General features: G+C 42.5%; 1 long non-coding RNA gene across 1 annotated transcript in view; it reads left to right on the plus strand.

Moving 5' to 3' along the window:
- Positions 1 to 14,710, plus strand: part of LOC140253088 (uncharacterized) — a 90,833-nt gene that overhangs the window by 50,296 nt on the left and 25,827 nt on the right. The window contains exon 2 of the long non-coding RNA XR_011903767.1: positions 2,439 to 2,703. This is a non-coding gene — a long non-coding RNA (uncharacterized lncRNA). The remainder of the gene's footprint in view (positions 1 to 2,438; positions 2,704 to 14,710) is intronic.

Here is a 14,710-nt window from a genome sequence, read left to right on the forward strand (position 1 = left end):
GCAATGATGAATTCAGATTTGTAGCAGGAAGGAAAGCTGCAGGGATGGTGTCTGGTCCTCTCCTTGGTGAACAAAGCCTTTTGTGGCAGCAGGAAAGAGGTCTAGGTTTGCCAGGCTTTGCCATCCAGCCCTGGAGAACCTCTAGACACAGGAGAAGACTCTGCAGGTAGCAGTGAGGGTGTCTGATGTGCACTGGGATGCGGTGTTTGAAGGACCTTCTCTGCTGGCAGCTGACCAGAGAGTCCAGCAGGGCTGGTGGCAGCAGTTCAGGCTAAATAAATAGCAAGGAGTGGAAGATCAGGGTGAAATCCCAACCCAGAGGAGTCTGCAGTTGGCTTCTCTGCTGAGAAGAAATCTCCCTTGAAAGGCTTTTCCTTGGAAAATATGCTGAATGCATGGTGCAACATCTGGAAATGAAGGGAAACCCACAGCTTTCCCCTTTCTGCCATGGCAGAGCTGCTGCTGCCATCCCTGCCTGAGTCAAGGGGAGGTCTGTCCCCGCGTGCCATGGGTGTAGGCGAACATATAGTTCTAATTGCAGCTGCTTTCCCTCTAATTACGGCTCCGTTTGGTTAGGATTTTCCTCCAATCCCTCATTTCCCCTAAAGCAAACACCAGTGCACCAGAGTTCTAACCCCAGTGGGGACATTTATTAATAACCCCCTCAGCAAATAGGGAAAAAAAATCATTACGCTGTATTAGGAGCTAAAATATTTTCTCACCGCAAAAGCTAATTGATAAAACCAAGCAGACTTTATGGGGCAATTAATGTTAAGATGAAAATAAACAAGAGAGCAAAACAAAAACAGAATCGCGGAGGAATATGTTTCTCTGGCTTTGAGGGTTGTTACGGCGAGGTGTAAAAATACTTGTAGAATCACAGACTCATAGAACCATTCAGGTTGGAAGAGACCTCCATGATCCCCAAGCACAACCCCAGCCCATACCCACCATGCCCACTGCCCACATCCCTCAGTGCCACATCTCCATGGTTCTTCAACACCTTCAGGGATGGTGACCCCACCAGTCCTTGGGCAGATGTGCCACTGCAGCACCACTCCTTTGGAGTAGAATTTTTTCCTAATATTCTACCAGCTTGTCCTCTCTCATTGCTAGAACTGCCTATTCTTTTTAGTTGTTTTGTCTCTCTCAGAAAAGCTACCAATTCTGTATTTCACTGCGGTGATTTACAGTGGGGTACGTAATCTAGATGAATTTGTAGCCCCAGAACAAAATCCATAGTGCTGTCACTTTAAATAATGATGTAAGATGAAAGGGGAAACAACTTCAACTTTGAGCTACCTCCAGGGCTCCATGGTAGTAGCTGCTTATACAAGCCAAACAACGAATAACCAGAACGGAAAAGCACACCAGCCCAGACATACAGCCTACATACGACCTCAGGAGGGTGGGGATGAAGATAATGAAGATCCAGGCAAACAAAGTGCCTCCTACCTGATATTTTATTCATTCATCAAACAGTATTACCCATTCCTGTCCATGCAGGCAGTGGGAATTTTGCAGGGTTGATGAAAAGCTAACAGAGGTGTGAAAGCTAAGTTCTTTTCTAACTAGCAGTTTACAGCTCCATTTGATCCTTAAGTTTTCACTTAGTTTAGGTTAGTGAGGTTTTTCAGCAGCTGAGAGCACTGCGCAAGTCCTGTCTAAAGAGATGATGAATGGAAAAGCCCTTTGATTTATCCTTTCGTAAAGTCATAAAATCATTAACTTTGGAAAAGATTGCTAAGATCTTATCCATCTAGCCCAGCCATCAAGCTGTCCTCACCATGTCCACTAACCATATTCCTCGGTGCCATACCTACCCATTTCCTATTGTGGATTAAAAAGAAAAAAGGCACAATAACTTACTTATTAAATAACAATAATACAAGTTTGGCTGCATCCCATCTCTATTTGAGGACACTGCATTGGCTGATGCAGAGACCTTTGCTTCCTTTATGTCACAGCAGAGATTTTTAGGTGTTTCCTGGGAATATTATTCTCACTTCCATTGTGGCCATGCCACATCCTAACATTGAGAGGACTCTAGTGTACTATGTGTACTATGATTCAGCTCCCTATGTGATTGGGCTGCCAAGCAAGTCTCAGGGGACTTGGCCATGCTGCATGGAAGGTGGAGCAGGAGCTTTTAACCAGACATTTCTTGACCCCTAAAGAGCAGCTGGGCACACATGGAGTTAGCAGGCCGAAGGTCATCAGCTATTTTAAAGGTTCATCTTTAACACACTGTGTTCAGAAAGTGATGGTATCTCCTCAAGCTGCCTGAGGGCAACAACATCTGCTTGTTCACCTGTAACGCAGCTGAGAATATGCTTTGCTTCCTATCATGTGCAGGGTGAACAGCTCATGGTGGCTTGTGAACTGAAGATTTTAAGACATGTAGTTGCTCACTGTCCTTTTGTTCATCTTTCCCATAGGGTCTGTGGGAGGCTGGTCCTTCTTTGAACATCTGGACTGGTGTGCAGCTGCATTCATTGGAAGAGGAAATGTGGAAAACCAAGGCCAGAGCTAATGGCAGGACTCAACTCCTCTTCACCCCTGATGTGCTGACCCAGCTCTGAGGAGATGCCAAGGTAGCAGCTCATACAACTCTGCTGGCTTTGGAAGGGAGCCTGGGGGTCCCCAGATCCTTCTTCATGTGTTGGTCCCAGTCTCATCACTTACATGGAGGTTCACTTGCAGGTGAGTGCTAAGAGATTCCTAGTTGCATTGATGGCATCAGCTGGGCTCTGCTGTTGTGTGGGCTTAGTCTGAATTTCCAAGGAATAGTCTATAATTGTTAGGATATGACGAGAGAGAAAGAAAAAGCTGAACATGGACTTTCTCACCTTTCAAATCCCTGGTGAATTGCCCATGCCAGTGTATCAGCCTATGTGTGTATTGTAATGAGCTAAGGATGTGGAGGAAGAACAAGATGCTTTGGACACCTAATGCTTGCTGAGCTTCCAGCCACTCCAAGGCAGCTTTGCTCTTTGTGAACTGCAGTGCCAAGGTCTCTGTTGACCTTGATATTACTTGACCTACAGACAATAACCAATGTGGACTCACATTTCTTATAGTCTTCTGTCGCTCTGCTCCTAAGGTTTGGTTGAGTCTCACACCTCTTAATATCTGTTGCCCTTTTGAGAGTTTTTCCCCTTCCTGGTTTGTTGTCTATCTTCCCATCCCTTCTTTTCCCACATGTGACATCTTTGCAGACCACACCTTGAGGAGACAGATGTTTCTACCCTGCTGCTGTCCCACAGCTCCTGAGCAGCTTCAGGCATTACTCCCGCTATAAAAACAAAACTGCCACACATTCACTTGCTGGAGACGTTCCTTGGTCCCAACATGAACTTTTGGGTCAATAACAAATCAAGTCCAAGATTGAGAAGTCATTCCATCCAGGACATTCCATTCCCAGTACAGGGAGGGTGTTATTTGCCTTGAAGCTGGTTGACCACTGGACCATGAGAGATTGAGGAGTTTCCATCCATGGAGACTCCACAACCAGACTGGCACAAACCTGTGAATCTCACATCCTGGATTTTCTTCCTTCCTTTTACCCTTTGCCATCCTCTGTAATCTTGCTCCTTCCTTGAAGCTCTGTCTCTCCTTCTTGTCCATTACTTCCCCACTTTCTGGTCTCCTGGACATTGTTTAGTCTCTGTTAGTGCAACCTATTGTTTCTCATTATTTTCCTAGCTCTGGTGACACGCCATACTGCAGAGCAAGGCACAGAGGATCTAAACAAAATCAAGAGAACATACACAGAGCTTGTCACAAATACCACTTTTATCACGTAGAAATGGTGCTCAACACACAGCAGGTGCTCATTTTGAAGTCTGTTAGCCAGTATGTACTATAAGGTAACATACATGTGCCATTATATGTATGTTACCTCTTTGAGAAAAGAGCCAAAGGCCTGGAGCTGAGTTTCAGGGCAGTGATTGGTGCTCCCTTGCCCTGTATGTGAGCTCATCCCTTGTGGCCACGGGCATCAATATACAGGAGGGTGCTACCAAGACCCTTCCCCATGGGTGAAGGAGCTCAATGGTTAGGAAAGCTTGTTTCTTCCCCCCTGCTTTGCATTACTGGGGTGGAATATTCTCTTCTTAAGCACACTGCAGTAATATTAGATAATTACTTAGCTCATTTTTCCATATGGGTTTTGGCAATTTGTAATTGTCTCAGAGCTGAGAAAAATGTTTCCTTTAAGAAGGTTAAACAAAGAGTTTATTGACATTAGTGAAGATTGGTTAAAGAAAACATTATTAAATAAAAGGAGCTTTATTTAAACACTAAATTAATCATTTAAAGGCAAATTAGAGGTCGTAACTCCTCCTAAATAAATAATGTTAAACAATAATTAGATACCCATTTTAGATTACAGGCAAGCACTTGGGTTCAGTGGGCTGAAAAACAAGTTTCTTCTCATCTCTTCAAATTTGTTCAATATACATAATTAAAGCGAACCACTGCCCCGCTTAAATTTTCCACTCTGAGATTAAAAAAAGATTCCGTTTGTAACTCTGTGTCATATTCGCCACTAGACGATAAAGCATCTTTAAAGCTTCACTTTCATATAAACAGAAGAAAGGATGAGAGCATCCGGGGAGATCTCTGGTGGTGGAAATCGATTCTCCTAAGCTACTGGATACACTTATCAATCTTATCAAACAGGCCGATGCACAAGTGCCCTCAGCCACTTTGATTGGGATGATCTCCCCGTGCTGGTGCTAACCTCTCAGACTCTGCGGCGTGTGCAAGGCGTGTTATCTGTGCCCTAATTGCACCCACCACTCCCTGCCTTTCATTAGCACTCGTGGGCGCCTCTTAAGTATGAGATAAAATTAAAAGCAACCATCCCCGTTTCTCATTCCATCGCAGCCTTATTATTGTTTTAGGCTTGGAGTCATTTGCTGTTTCCTAGGGGAGGAATGTTCCTTCCCCTTATGGGCCTGTTTCAAATTGGGGCTCGGAGCACGGAGAGCTGAACCCCATCCTTTGGGCCCAACACTGACTTCCTAAAAAGCATGGGGAACCTCGCTGGACAAGGCAGCGACATTCCGGAGATGGATTAATGACACCTGATGTGAGTGCCCATAAATGATGATGGCACACTTTGGATACAGCACGGGTGAATATTGTGGGGCTAATTAGCATTGGTAATTGCACACTTGGCGTCAGCTTTGGCTACAGCTGTTTTGTGCACCTCTGGGCTCCTTGCTCTCGCTTTGCATTGCCAGCACCAAGGTGAACAGAACTTTGCGTTCCAATAGAATAAATATTATTTCACCTATTTTCTTGCTGCTTCCATTTCTATCATTTTCAAATGTAAAAGGCTGCTGTTGGGGGTGTTTTCAGCCCCGTTGTCTCACACCTCACGTGGATCTTCAGGCTCTTCAACAGGCACAGAGGCTGCAGATCCCATTTAAATCCACATTCTGGGAAGAATAACCTCACAGGGAAAAGCTGTTTTTGCACAGCCCTGATATCTCTCATTAGCCAGCACACAGAAAGGAATGGAACAGGACTTTCCTGATTATTTCACTGTTTTTTTTCCCCCTTAAACCACTGAATTTACACACAAAAAGAAAGGCACTTTGTGTTTAAGGTTAATCAAGTTTCAGTACAATTTTTTCCTTTTTTTTTTTTTTTTTTTTTTTTTACAAACTGGAATCACACTAATCTTTTTTTTTTTCCCCTTGCTCTAATGTGTGGCTGTTGAAATCCTTAGCTGTGATAAATTAAGCTACTTATTAATCTAATTATCGTACATTCATCCTAGAAACTTTCATGTGACTTGAAAAGGCTATTCAACCTTTTCCCTCCCCTCCTAGAAAGGGCTCAACCTTGCACCAATTAAGATCATTCTGAAGTAATGCTTTAAAAAAGCTTTCTTTAATCACCCAGTGGAACATGGGCTGGTGGTAAGCAAACTAAAAGCTGTGAGAAAAGTTTACCTTACCTTCAAGTCTGGATATTTTGGGTTGGGAGAGGAAGGTGCAATTGTGGCATTCCTCCCCTCCTCCTCTTCTCTGCTCTTCTAAAGAAATCCATGGAATTATTTAGGAACGGGAGTTCTTAATGAAACTGATGGCATTTCTCTCGACATAGCAGAGGACAAGATGTGAAGACTTACTCACACTAAAACCCCTGAAATCTGATTAGGTTTTGGGGTAACGAGAACTTTCTGGCTCCCAGAGTACACGTTCACCATTCGGTTCTTACAGGCTTTTAGTGCCTCGCCATTGATACGAAAGCATCCTGACACCAAAGTCTATTCCATTCAGGATGTAAAAAAAAAAGAAGAAGAAAGTAAAGAAAGAAATAAGAACAGAAAAGACACATCCTTGCTCAAAACGTCCTTTCGCTGCCAAACGGTTTTGTTACATTTCTTTATTTATTTTAATAACCGCATAAATGGGGCTATTTCGCATTCAAATGAGGCAAGCTATTAATCTGAATGCAAAGCAGCTCGGGTTGTGCCGTTTGGTGACAGGTTTACCCCAAGACAGAATTCGTGAGCAGCCCGATGTGGGGAAGGGGCCGCTCTGCCTCCCCGTGCCTCGCAAACTTGCTAACTGTGAATAGTTTTTGAAGTGAAGATTAAAAGAGAGGAATTATAAAGTATAATTACGTTTTATTGAAACTCTGAAAATCAGGGAAGGGGGGGGAGGAAGGGGAAAAAAAAAAAAAGAAAAAGCATAAAAAATTCAGCAGGAAACTTTTAGTGAAACATGATGTGTTGTCATTATCATTAAAAGATAAAAGTTCCATACTGTTTTTATCTGTTTATTTGGAAGAAATCCAGCCTTTGCAGTTATGCAGGAAACAAAAAACTGGAATGCAGGAGTAATTATTAAAACTGTGTGATTTGTTATCTCAGCTACTGTCTTTCCAAATGGTAATGCGATATCAGCAGCTGCAGACGGTCGCTGATTTCCTCTATTAGTAAACAAGTGCTTTGGAGACCTGTGTGAGGCACTTTAAGCCCACTACTCCCCGAAGTGCTGTCAGGCTTAACTACTAATCCATGGTATTTCAGAGCACTGGAAATTCATCTTTATAAAACCTGAACAAAAAAGGGAAAAAGCCTGGAGGGCAGGAGCTCCCTCTGGTGAGACAAATGACATGTTCATTTATTAATGAAACAATAACCCTGGAAAGAGGATCAAAGCACATTCCATCCTCACTTTACAATCCTCAATTTTCTCAGGCCATACCATTTAATTGAGCCATGACAATGGAATACTTAATTGTTGCGTTAAAGTTTGAAGAAGCGACTTCTTCAGAATCAGTGCTCATTTCTGGATTATGATGGTATAACGTAGCCAGCTTGTAGCTGCTGGAATTTGATTTTCTCTCCTTCTTTTACTCAGAGCTAGAGATCATTTTATTCCTTTACCTCTTATCCCTGCCTAGGAACATTCATTCTTGTTCATGCACGCTCCCCATCCCTGTCCATCTAAGGCTGCCCCACACCAAGCCAGCTGCTGGCCCTTTGCATGCCTAGAAGGGGGACGAATCCAGGGTGACTTCTGCAAGATGCAGCACCTTGGAGAGGTGAAAGGAACCACTTGCCTTTCCTGCTTTCGATGCAAGATGAAAGGAAAAGCTACAACGCGGAGCTGGCCTTGCTGCACCCTCTTAGCTCAAGCAACATCTCATTGCAGAAGTAGATATAACATTTTAACCTCTACTTTTGGGGAAGGTCAGGTTGGATATTTGGAAACATTTCTTCTTAGGATGATGCAGTGATGCAGTGGCACAGCTGCCCAGGGAGCAGTGGAGTCAGTCCCTGGAGGTACACCAAGAAACCATAGAGATGTGTCATTGAGGGACGTGGTCACTGGACATGGTGTGGGTGGGCTGGGGTTGGGCTTGGTAATTTTGGGAGGCCATTTCCAGCCTTGCAATTCTATTATATGATTCTATGAAAACATGCTGATGCCTCTATGATCAAGCATGCTTAAAAGGTTTCTGATGTTCACCCCAACCCTAGCTTCTGATATTCAATCCAACACCCCAACTGTCAGTTACAGAGGACCTTCTGATTCTTTCCTGAGGACTCAGATTGCCTTTCACAAAAATCCTGAGGCAAAAGGTCCCCCCTTCTGGTTCTGTGCTCAGCTCCTGCTGGGCTCCCCAGTATTTTAGATGAGAAGAGCCCAAAATCCAAGCCAGATTTCCAAAAAGAACATTATAATTTTTGAAACGAATGCATGTGTCATATCCGTCTCTCCAAGCATCCTCTCCCTCGCATCTCTTTTTACCATAGTTCTTCCTGCTGACTCATTTTGTATAAATGATATTTACTGACTCATTATCCCATACTGATGGACTACGTTACTTTTTCTTAACCCGATTTTAATTGAACAGTCATTTTCTGGATGCCTGTAAAGAAGCAGATAGAAAGGCCTTCATGCAGGAGTGCGTGCTACCTTTACATTAATACATTATAGCTTATTAATTCTACTTACGACATCCATTATAATACACTTGCATGTTCATAGTGCCTATCATCTCATAACCCTGAGGCACTCACAAACATCAACTAAGCCTTGCAATCTTCTTACTTCGGGTAAACAGGGACAGAGTGAGGTTAAGTCTCTTCTGACAGCTCTGCACAGAGCTGTGTCCTGACACCCTGCAGGCTCTGGAAGCTCATACAATAGCTATTGCTCACTATAGGGTGGCTAATGGTCCTTATAGGTTGGTTAATGGTGCCTGTTCCTCCATGCATGGTAGAGGTGGTTTGCAGCACTGTGTATTTCAAGGGATAAGGAGGGAAAATGGGTCTCTAAGAGGTCACAGTGATATTTCCCATACTAAGAGGTATTGCCCTCCATCCTTGCTCTGACTCAAGCAGCAGACGGCATCAGCTGAATGCACTCAAGCACCAGGTTATATTAAGAAAGTGTAAGCATGGCCCAAGCACACTGAAATCTCTACTGTGTAGGATTTAATGGAGAATAAGGCCCATCTCCATTCTGTGCTGAGTTAGAAGTCGGGTGGGGGTGGGGGGGAGGGTCAGTGATGGGGACCAATATGGGACCAGAACTTTGAAGGATGACTAACTCAAGGGTGCAGAGTGGGATCCCTTTGTTCAGGCCAGGCCAAGTCCCATTGCTTCCCAAAGAGGAAACAAGCAGATGAAGAGGTCTGAGTAAATGAACTGAGTAACAAAGCCTGTACGGACTTTAATTTTTTCCCCTGGAGTACTGAGAAATATGTGAAAAGATCACAATCCCAGCAGAGGCCAACAGCACAACGTTATCCTTTTCTTTCTTTCTTTCTGTTCATTTTGCATCTCGCTCATCCCTTCAAGGTAAATCTCAGGTTACCCCAAACACTCCTAGCAATGGGCTGAGGGGCTGCAGGCAATGAAATCCACCCCAGCTCCCTCTGTGAGGGTTCACACAGGGCTGGTGTTGAGCTGAGGCTCAGAGAGGAGGACAGGGCTGAGTCTGTCTGTCCCAGTACACATCGGTGACTGGCTCCCTGTGTCCTGCTCCTCACCTATTGAGTCTCCTGAAATCCGATTACTGATCCAGGCCAGCCCTGTGTTCAGCCAAACAATTACTTTGCTTTTCCTGCACTGCAGGCCAGTATGTTCTGCAGTTGAGGTTTACAGGAAAATGGAATTTTAAGACAAAAAGAGTGGTTGATGATATTGGTATTATAGAGATGGCTTGTGGTACTGGATGTTCTGTTGTGCATTGGTTAATGGTTCCAGTTGAGACCAAATGATTTATTATGTTTTACTGAGCTATAATAGGAGCTGGGGAATGAAAGCAGTAGGAGGATGGAGAGAGTTACCCAGGTGCACTGGGTTACAGCTGGGGGATAGAGGTTTGCTGTGCTCCATCCAAGGATCATGGCACGTTCAGGCCAGGGGGTATTCTTCACGCACAAAATAAGATACGTGACCACCTCCAGCAGTGACACCAAAGGAGTTCAACCAAGGTCACAGCACAGAGGAGATGGTTTGAACTGGAGCATCTCCATCCTCCCAAACGGGACTCATGAGCTTCCTCATCCTGGGGTGGGATTTAATGCTGTACCCATTTTGGCAGCACTCAGGCAGGTTTTGGCGTGGTAGCAAGGAATAGCAGAGGCACAGCTTTCCCAGTGGGAAGGAGGTGAGCTGGGGAGAGGGCTTGAAACTGCCAAAGAAATGTTTTCTTGCAGAAGTTTAAGATAATAAACTCAACTGAGTGAGCAGACACCAGGAAGAAATATTTAATTATCCTTCTCACCATTATGAGGAACTTCTGCCACTCTTCAGGTTATTATACAGTAAATAACCAGTTTTCTAAAGGACAGAGCTGTTTTAATTATATGACAATGAATGCATAATTATTATGTTTGTTAGGAATGAATCACAAGACAACAGACTTGATATTGCTGCTCTAGTTAGTGCATCTTAATTACTTTTTCATTTATTTTGCATATAAAAGCTATTTGCTAATTGTCTTTGCTGTAAATATGCAAAATATAATTAGTCATTCACAATTCTTTATGTGTTATCTAACTGTACATTTGTTACTGAGGAATGTATATTAAAGTTTGAATATTTAATGGGCTTTTGTGGCATAGAATATTTTTGTACAAAGTTTTCAGGAAATATTAGAGACATAATTTAAACCTTCCTTTAACCCCTTTTCCTATGCAAACTAATGTTTTCCATAAAGACCAGATATTGATAAATTAAACCCCCTGGAAATCCAGTTCTATTTTCTGAGCATACAATACAAATCCACTGCTGATGATATGAAATGCCTCTTGGTCTCAAACTGAAACCAGAGAGATTAGAGCCCGTTAAAAGTATTGCAACTTGCTTTCTACAGTGAATTTAAACTGTGAGTACAGAACTGCAGATGCATTCAAATCATACGGCAAGATCAAATGCATTTATCTCTGGTGGATGTTCATTACTGTGGGAGCAGAAGGATCTGTTGGCAAAATATATATTCTGGTAGATGTTGTTGATTAAAGCAATAGGTCACTACTTGTGGTTACCGTGAGGGTCTTTAGCACTCGTCTAACACCAAAATATATAAGACTCAAAATCTTAATTCTACTCATTCTTTAATTCTGGCACTCATTGGATCTCTTTTATGTGCATTGCTCACACTGAATTGGAACTGCAGGTCTGGTCAAATGCTGTGAATTTCCTCCTGTACGTCCCTCTTTTTCTTTTAAAGGCTTAGACTGGTTTCATCCGTAATTAGCACTCCGCAAGGCCCACTGTTCCTGGGAATGTTTTACATTGTGATTAGATTCATTACAGAGATTGACTGGTTAAAGCGGGCTGCGTGTTTCTGGAAGTTGAATTAAAGTACGGGTCTCAAGAACCTGCGCAGATATAATTATATATCATCTTTCCCCTCGTCTCCGCAAACGCTGCCGCTTCGTTCTCCTGATGCATGTCACATTCTACATTTTTTCATCTCAAACATTTGATTTACCATCCGGTTGTACTGTTAATCCTATGTCATGACACTCCTATTCACTTCTGCTTTTCAACTGAAAGCAGCTTCCTATGAAGATAAAGCTAGGTAAAATCTATTGTAAAGGAAAGAATAACTTCAATGCCGCTATCATATCGAAAAGAAAACACACTCCTCCACTCTTCACCCCTTGGATGCTCTGAATACTTTTCTTAATGATGAAGTTAAACAGAATAGCCACTGAGAATACAAGTCATGCTTATTTTTTTTTTCCACCTCAGAGGTAATCCTGCTCTGTAATTCCGTAATTGTTCTTATTTACATTGGGCAGATCTTTTCAAACTAACATATATAAAAACAGAGTGACAGTAGGGTAGAAATTAGGAAAAAAAAACAAAACAACCCCACAGCTAACATGTTTTAGTAAATGGCGATGCGAATAAATCATCCATATCCCTACTTATCAAACAAGTATTTGGAAGCAAATTTAAATAATGCTATTTAATGCTGGCACTTGCATAAAACCCACAACTGTCAGTGACGTTTTCTTCAAGCAGTTGACTACTTGAGCTACAGATTAAGGAACACACATTTTATGCATCTAGCAAGGCGCAAAGCAAAAAAGCAACTACTTCGAATGATGCTTTACTTCCCCGCAGACGTAAGAGTATTTAATCAAGCAAAAGCTGGAAAATGCATATTGTACATCACAGGTGGGGTTATGCCTGAAGGAGAGGGGGAATGTTCTATAGGAAAAGCAGAATTTTAGTTTCCAACCTGGAGAGCCAGGAGATACCATGTTAGAAGGAAGCACATCCTCAGTATATTTACTTTACTGGAAATCTGTGCTGGTCATGGACATGCTAAGAAAGTATATGGAACTATTTGAATATATTTCTGCCCATTTAAGCTTTCTTAGCAGAGGTTTGTCCCAGGGACCGCTGTTCTGCAGAAGCAGGCAGTGCAGGGGTTAAAACCTAATGCCATATATAATACTTTGTAAGAAGGTGTTGAGAAAACACTTCGATACTACAGCTTCACTTCTGCATCAAACAGCTGGCATAGAAAACTAAATTTTGTTGTTATGGACAGGAGAAATCCATCTCTAAAAGAAATTCGAGGGGGTAATCAATCACTTTGGTCTCAAAATAACCTTTGTTATTGCATGCATGTCTGCTGTTGGAGGGATGGACAAGACACAGACTCCCAAAGGTGGTGATATGGGGGTGGAATTTTACACCTTGGGTATTACAGGAGACATTATGCTTCCCTGAGGAATCCATTGAAAACCCTGTAGCAGGCAGGTAGGCCATGCATTTTCAGGGAGGGTAAAATGCATCTGTCTGTGTAGCATTTAGTTGTTGGTTGGGTGGCACAAATCCCAACTTCCCTGGGAGCTCTGTGAGGAGGAACTGCGGTCTCATGGGAATACAGCTCAGATCCAAATAAATCATTACAAAGCTTTTTTTTTTTTTTTTTTTCCTTTGCAATGGGTATACACCATGAACCCTCAGTGCAGTATTTAACTCCAATGGGCCATCAGCAAGACTTGGGGCTGAGCATCCACTGGCTGTGTGTTGCAAAGGGATGAAGCAGTGAAGGGGGAGGGGGGAGAGTATTACAGACCTGTTTCCTATGGGATCATACCCACCCAGCTTGATGCTGCCAGTTTTTATTGCTGCACAGATATGGATGTGGATGGTGTTGTCCCATCTGAGTGCAGCTGGGGAGGGTTCAGCCTGTGTGCATTCTTCTCTGTGCTTCCAATCCCTGCCTTGTCCGGGGGCTGCCCAGCATCTCTGCTACAACCATTGCAGGAGCAGCATCACGTTTCTCAGTGCATCCTCACAGATGTGCGGGTGGTAGCGGGGCATCGCCCCTCCCTTTCTGCAGAGAAACAAAACCTGGACGAGGGCTCTTTGAGGGAAAAAAAAAGGAAAAAAAAAAAAAAGGAAAAAAAAGAAAACAACCAACAAAACAAAAAAAACCAAAACAAACCCCAAACCATTGCCTGCCTTTGGAAAAGGAAGAAAAAACAAAAACAAAAACCCAACCCCAAACCTCCAAACATTTCATCTCGTCTGCGTTTGTGCTCGCATGGATCATTTGTGAAACAAACAGAATTCACTGATGGTTGCTGGCCATGACTCTGCCTGCTTGAAATACCTTAGTCAGGAGAAGTACCGCAACTGAACCGAACAATCTCTCACAAAACATCTGCAACCATCTGACCCTGGCCTTAACCTTTAAATCTATCTTTTCATATTCATCTCAAAAGACCTTGTCAATGGCCAAGGAGACTCAAGAAAAGGATTCTTCAACAAACAAAAAAAGATACAGAGGAAATTCAACCCAGATTAGGTGGCAGAAGATAATACAGTTTGCTCATTTCTATTCTGCTGCTCAAACTGGAGTTGAATTCATTTTCACTTTATCTTTATTCATGTTATTTAAACATAACATTCATTAGGATTGTGAACTGCAACAGATAGAAGAGAACAAAACTAGTCGCCAAATTTGTTGGGCATCTGTTCCCACTAGAGACGGCCCTCTGCCAAATCTGCATCATGTCATTTTTTTCCCCCTGAATTCATTTCAAAGTCAATCCATCAGTTTATGAAACTGTTTGATCAAACTTGTCATTAACCAAGTGAAACATTTAATTTGTATTAAGAAAAATAGGACAAATAATTAGCACGGCGATTAACTGTTTCGCTGTTTTATTGTCCTTCTTTACCAAATCTACTTAGCAGTGATAGGGCTTTTTTAAAGTCCCTTTTGTTGACATAGCTAAAAATATTTTTAAAAGGAATTGGAGAGTAAATCTGGTGGAGATGAGAGGAAATATCAGACTGATGTTACAGAGGGTAAAAAAATCAGACATTACAGACCCATTCACTACATTTATTCAACCAGCCACTAAATTTAATATCCGGGGGAGTATTTATTTGAGTACAGAGAAGCGGATAAATGTATTAAATTGCCAGATAACCATAAGATAACAATGAAGTATTATGAAAACCGGTTCAGATTCATTTCAGCTTCTTAATGGTCCCCCTCCGCAGACAGCGTACAATTAGTAGGTAAACAGGTTCGCTACCAGTTTCTCTTCTAACTTTCCACAAAGATTCTTATTTGGATGTTTATTGTGCTGTCTCAAGGAATAATAACAATTATTGCCATATCTCACGCTTCCCAAGTGAAAGTAATTTGCAAAAGACACGAGTTCCATCCCACAAACGTTATTGTGC

The sequence above is a fragment of the Excalfactoria chinensis genome, chromosome 5 (genome assembly GCF_039878825.1).
Source record: "Excalfactoria chinensis isolate bCotChi1 chromosome 5, bCotChi1.hap2, whole genome shotgun sequence".
Classification (NCBI taxonomy): Eukaryota; Metazoa; Chordata; class Aves; order Galliformes; family Phasianidae; genus Excalfactoria; species Excalfactoria chinensis.